Source organism: Triticum urartu, chromosome 1A, assembly GCF_056163025.1.
Source record: "Triticum urartu cultivar PI428250 chromosome 1A, HENAU_Tu73, whole genome shotgun sequence".
NCBI classification, from domain to species: Eukaryota; Viridiplantae; Streptophyta; class Magnoliopsida; order Poales; family Poaceae; genus Triticum; species Triticum urartu.
The window spans coordinates 549,442,953-549,449,934 of record NC_141873.1 but is presented as its reverse complement, the minus strand read 5'-3'; positions in this window follow the sequence as shown (position 1 = coordinate 549,449,934).

Genomic DNA, 6,982 nt, shown 5'->3' with positions numbered 1-6,982 from the left:
AAGACTGTTAATACCGTATTGGTGTCTCTGGGGTGGCTTTCTGTGGTCTCCGGAATTAGGAGATTTTCGCCAATTTTGGCCACCTGCCGGAGTATCCAACATGCTCTAAGGCTATGAGTTGGTGTGGCGTCCTCTGTACTGTGAATTTTACAGGGTCCATTAAGCCATCCTTCCAATACGGTTCCATGCCCTGTAGAGGGTTTTTGCTTTTTTGTGTTTGACCCGGGTGTCTGGCGATGATGCATCCGTTTATTTCGGACTGGGTTTGTATTCAGGGCCGGATCGTCCCAAAATTTTATTTCGGTTTTCCAGGCGCTTTCCATCGCACAGTACTTTCGTACGATGGACGCCAAGTCAGCGAAGCGTGTAATATCACGGCGACTTATGGCGTTGAGGATTCCCTTGTCCGTGCAATTACTGCAAAAGATTGAGATGTGTCTTCCTCGCGGCAGTCCTTTATCCTGTTCATAACCAGGAGGAATCTGGCCCAGTAATGATGTACTATTTCTTCAGGATCTTGCCTAATTTGGGATAGATCGCTAATGTTCGGGTGGGTGAGTGGAATTAAATCCGAAGCCTCACCCCATCTAAGGCTCAGAGGCCGAGGAATTTCCGAACTCGAAAATTTGGATTCCTGGATGTTGTCCAATGAATCCAGTCCGTCGCCTGACTTCAAGTTCAGGTCTTGAGTGATATCCTCCCCTCCGCGGGTATCCGGCTTGGAGGGATCGGGAATCCAGACGTAACGAGTCCTTAAGATAGATGAAGGGTCGCAGCGCTGTCCCTCTACCACGGCAACGTGATGGGTGACTTGGGGAGAGTTAATCTCTCTCGGATCGGGTTTAGACCCAATCTGGTCGTAATCCATAGCGACTCCTAGGGCGGCGAAGCGATCCAAGAGCTCCATTGGATCTAACTGCTCGGCGAGTTCCGAGCTGACATGAAGATTTTTTTCGATGGCTCGAGAGGTCATCGTCGGCGCAGAAGCCGAACAGGCGGTCATAAGAAAACCACCTAGCCGGAGGGTTTGGCCGACAGCCAAAGCTCCCTTAGCAACGGTGCCGTCTTTAAAGACGGGGCGAGGCATCCTTCTTGATGGCGACGACACATAGGAACTCTCAATGAAAGCACCAATGTCGGTGTCAAAACCGGCGGATCTCGGGTAGGGGGTCCCGAACTGTGCGTCTAGGCCGGATGGTAACAGGAGGCAAGGGACACGAAGTTCTACCCAGGTTTGGGCCCTCTCGATGGAGGTAAAACCCTACGTCCTGCTTGATTAATATTGATGATATGGGTAGTACAAAAGTAGATCTACCACGAGGTCAGAGAGGCTAAACCCTAGAAGCTAGCCTATGGTATGATTGTTGTTGTGTATGTTGTCCTATGGACTAAAACCCTCCGGTTTATATAGACACCGGAGAGGGTTAGGGTTACACAAAGTCGGTTACAATGGTAGGAGATCTGCATATCCGTATCGCCAAGCTTGCCTTCCACGCCAAGGAAAGTCCCTTCCGGACACGGGACAGAGTCTTCAATCTTGTATCTTCATAGTCCAGGAGTCCGGCCAAAGGTATAGTCCGGCCATCCGGACACCCCCTAATCCAGGACTCCCTCAATCGTGCTACCTGTGGATGGAGATAGAACCACGGTTGTACTTGCCCAAGAACCAGCCCCACCACACATAACCTAGAGTCACGCAGATTGTACCCCTACCCAATTGGACAGAGAACCAGCTACACCCCTTATAACCCCAACCCCAGCAGATAGTAACCCAATTCTCGTTGACACAACACCGTCTCCACCACAGAGCACCCAAACACGAGCAGTTAGTAAGGCAACTGCAGTGCCCAAAGCACGAGGACCACCACTCCGAACCCCAAGTCAACGCTTAAAGCAGAAGAAGAATTGTTCTCATGTCAGGTTCCGTAGCTATGGTTCATACTACTTTTCTCTTGCATCACTGTATTTACTCATACCAACTAATTTCAAATTTGAAGGATGCAATTGAAACTCCAATGGCACAACGGGTATGTTTTAAACCTGTTTCTTTAACATGTTTGCTGTTGTAACTTGCTCTATGTTGATTTCCGTTTCGATTGAATAAACAGTTATGTTCTCATGCCATGCACATTACAAGTGTTGTTATTGCTGTGTAGTTTCCCCCACTTATATTCTGTCTATGCTGCTTTGCCTTAAATAGATATGATTCGAACTGTATCTATCTTGATTTGGCAACATAAACTAGAATGATATTGACCATACAGTGACCATACTACATAGATATATGTTTGTTTCATGCTATTATCCCGTCCACCTTACTACTGAACTGGTTTACCAAAATGAGTTTCATATACTACATTGTAAACCTGTGATGTGTTTGTTTGTTTCTCTTTTAGAATGCGGATAAAATATTGGAGAAGAGTACCCCGTTATGCAATGGTAAAGGAAGTAATGCAGGTAAGGCTCAAGATAGTGAGACATCCCTATTGGTCTCCAAGAAAGCTGATAAAAACTATATTGAAGACACTGAGACAACCCCAAAGTCCTGTCTTGATGTAGTGTTCGAGTTACTGGGTACTACTGTTGGCACCAGCTCTTCGAACTCGCTGCCTGAATCAGTTCGGCTTCTTGAGTCTCAACTTCAAGTTGAAATACATCGATCAGATGTTATGCGACAGGAAGCCGAAGGACTAAGGAAGTCCCTGCAGAATTCACATGCATACTTTCTGGTGCAACAACAAGTGCTGGAGGATTTAAGTGCCAAACAAGAGAAAGTTAATAAGCTTTCTAAGCATCTTGCGAGCATTATGGGTACCCAGGATATTGTTTCTTGAGCTCTTCTAAAGTGGTTTCAGTTCTGGACTTGTTTTGCTGTGGCGTTTATATGCTGCTTTGTTCCCTATATTTGCACTGGTGGCGAACTTTGATGCCCAGTGGATGTAATATGTGTAATAGCCGTGATAGCCTAGCGTAAGTTGCTTGCTAATTTATTTCTTTATTGTCTTGTTTATTTGTTTTCTTGTAGTCAGTGCAGTTCTTTTTCCGCGGTTTGCTAGTGTCCGCAATAACCTATTTTTTAAAACTAGGCCACAATAACCATGGGCTACATATTTACTGTAGTTAACATGGGCCTCCTACGGGCCGTAGAAACAATGGGCCTTCTACGGTGCGTAGAAACAATGGGCCTTATACGGGCCGTAGACACAATGGGCCTTCTACGGGCCGTATCATCAATGTGCCTTCTCTGGGCCATATGATCGGTCGGCCAAACATGGGCCAATAACAGACCACATTATGGTCGTAAATGGGCTAGAGTTGAAATCGTCTGTTCATGGGCCGACCATAACGGGCTGTCGATAATCGGCCGTATTTGATGACGCTATGAAAACAGCCCAACGTATTAACGGGCCACAAACTGGCCGACTGTAACCACGGGCTGAATTTGGCCCATAAGAAGAAAATGACAGTAACGGGCCGTAAGCAAACGAATGCTGGAAACGAGCCTAAGAATAAATGGGCCCTGAGAAGGCCAAAAGATAATATGGGCTAGAAACAGCCCAACAGAATAATGGGCCGGTAATGGGTATAAAGTGATACATTGTTCATTACGGGCCAGTTTCACCACATGTCGTTAATGGACCGAGGGTTACTAAGGGCCTCATATGGGCCGAAAGACGTCATGGGCCATACATGGGCCGGAAGTTAAAACATGCTGGAATTATATTGGACGGCCCAGATGATGCTACTGGACCTAATTCGGATAGGCCGTAAACGGGCCCTGGGTTAGCGGGCTGTAAATGGGCTATATGCGAACATGCCGTTAACAGGCTTGCCGTGGGCCGGCCCGCCACCTTTTGACCAAGTCAAACGGGTCGGCCTTTTCACAAGTATGGGACTCTGTTGGGCCATGCCACGTGTCAACGTATCATAGGCGCTTTGGGTCCAATGAGTGGATGACATCTGTCCCAACGATGAGCCAACACGTGTTTCCTCCAGCCTATGATGATTTTACACGTGGAAAATCCCCATTGGTTGGGGCTGTTAATAGGTTATCGGATCCAAAACCGGACCCGATAGCTTAATGGCGTTTCGTTACGATGGATGCCACGTGTCGGTCACCCTTGACGAAAGCACTTCTATGACACGTGATTTATCGTCATGGAAGTGGACACTTCCGTGATGATAATTTTGGTAATGTCATGGAACACTTCTATGACAGCACATGTATGACTCTTGATTCTGTCATAAATTTGTCATGGATGTACATGCATGATAGAAAACGTGACCTACTGAAACAAACACGTATCATCACGGAAGTGTATTTTTTGTAGTGCTCGTGGTAGAAATATCAGCGACATGAGACGTTGTAGCCCTGTAGGTCAGTACATTGAATGTACCGGCAAAATCACAATAGAAAGCAAATGAAAAGACTATTCTATATGCAATATGACTTTGTGGCTCTAGGTCTGAGTTATTTTGCATAAAAGCCGGTTTTATTTTCCCTAGTACAAAGGAGTATCAAGAATCTTCCCTACAGAGTTATCTACTATGTCATGGTTCCGCCAATCGATGTCCCATAGCCCAAATAATTATAAGTTGCCCACTATTAATTGCCAGTCCTGTGTTGAGAGTTTTGAGATAGATCCAAGTCCAGAGGCTCAAATTGTCCATAACCAGGGACACGATTAATCGATTAGGTTTTAACTCTGCAAAGTGTTGTGCACTTTACCCACAAGATTCAATCCCCCTTTTTACGTTCTCGCACTTCATGGTGTTTGAGAACAAGATGACCGAAACATGGTCTTTCAAAGAGTTTCCCTAACAACTATCAGTGCCCATCCAAACCTACCTTTCGTCTACATCTGCTGGCACTGAACTAGTCAGAGTCACTATGATGATCAACCAAGCAAAAGCCCATAATGACTTGTGGCTGCACAGGTAAGCTTCCAGGCATGATGTATTTCATCTGTCTCTTTGAGTCTGGGTGGAACTCTCTGCCTGATTGACTGGTGCTTCTCCATCATAACCTAGGTTAACCACTGGGCGCGCCGTTCATCCAATTTCCACCCAGTAGTGTGTATTGAATTCTTGTCCCGAGTCTTGAAGTCTTGAGTTCTTGAGGATGCATGCCTTAAATTTGCCACCTTGAATTGTCGTCATTGACGTAGAATCCTCCTTCTCACACCACTCACGAACACGCATACCAATCCTAGTCCACTATAGTATAGCATTAAAATAAGTAATGTTCCCAGGGCTTGATAACAGTAGTGTGGGTTCCTACCTCATGCTTCTACTCACTACAAGATTCAATATACTACTGGAGGAATTGTTGAAAAGATGACACTAAATGCAAATAAAACATAGGTATAAACATATGGTCAAAGTGAACTTGTCTGGTATAGTTGATGAAGCTAATATCGCTCTCAGAAAAGTCCTGATAGTTCTATTCGTCACCCTCCGATGAAAATCTATATAGTCAAACATTGCATTCACATAAGCAATCATTTTAGCACTCAAAATACAAATCAACAAATAAAAAAAGAAATCAATAAGAAATACCAAATAGAATCCAAAGAAAAATTCAAAGGAAAAATTATAAAGAAAACTACTAAAGACAAACTCTATGACTTAACTACACAACAAAAACTTCTTGGATGAGAGCCCGATGAGTGGGACCACCTGGACACCAAGAAAAACTTCTTGACCGTTACCTGGGTTGGTTCTTGGCGAGTGGGCCTTGGATGAGAGCCCGATGAGTGGGCCCACCTGGACACCTTGGTGCTACACCGTGCGGGCTTTAACTAATTGAGTCAGCCTGCATTGTGCGGGTTTTAAGTGCGAACAGTGTCAAATACCTTTTTGAATTGGGTATTTTACATCTGTGCCCTAGGTTCCTTAGCTCTACTCATTCATCCCCGCGCTCTTAAATTTTGCTCAATTTTCCCCACTCCCTTGCCAGAAACCCTCATAACTGGTCACAACGGACGTTGCCGTCGGATCAAAGGTTTGACCATTAACCCTGACTAGTGGGGCCACGCTGGACTGTGTCGTTCATTGGACCTGACAAGTGGAGCTGCGTTGGGTGGTGTCATCGTTCGACCGTTGGGCCGTCCCTTGCATTAAACGTCCGCGCGCGCCGCCAAGACAGAAGCCTGCTATGCATGCACCCAGGATGCGCTAATGCCACGATGCCACGATGCGCCGACCGAGCATGCATGCGCGGACCAAGCCTGCATGCGCCGATGCGTCCGCCACGATGCACTAACCGAGCAGCTTTCTTGCACGCCAGCCGCCACGGATGCAGCGACGGTCACTGCCGCTGGTTTCTCTCTTCTAGCTAGGTCGCTACATATTTGTGGCTTGTGTAAAAAAAGAGCCACTCCCTTGCTTAGCTCTACTCATTCATCCCTACTAACAAAGCTTGCTTGCATGCACTAGATGGTTACTAACAAGGGAACCCTACTAACAAGCCGATCTCTCTAAGAAAACAATCAGCAAATATGTAGTCCCAATATGTAGATAGGGCCAACAAGCCCATAACATGATCACATAGTTCAAACTAGGAAGAACTTAATAATAGAATAGATAGAAAACTTAATAATAGAACTTAAGAAAAGGACCAACAAGCCCATAGCAACTCCAACATAGTTCAATTACAACTTAACATAACATAGAGTAAAAAAAGATAGAGGGTTTAGAACCCTAGCCGCCGCCTTATCCACCTCCCTCCTCCTCTGGGCGCCCTTTTCACTGCTCCTCCGGGGCATTGTCGATGGTGTACAGAAGAGTGTGCATGCGCGTCGCGGTGGGGAAGATGTTGGTGTACTACGTGAACCTGTTGTGGGTGGTGAAAGCGATGAACTCGGAGCCACACCAAAACACCCGGCCGAGGAGGTAGAAGGCATCGAATGTGTTGGTGAAGTGGGCAAGGAGAGAAACCACCACCCGGTTTTGGGTGACCTCCTCGACACGGAACATCGTT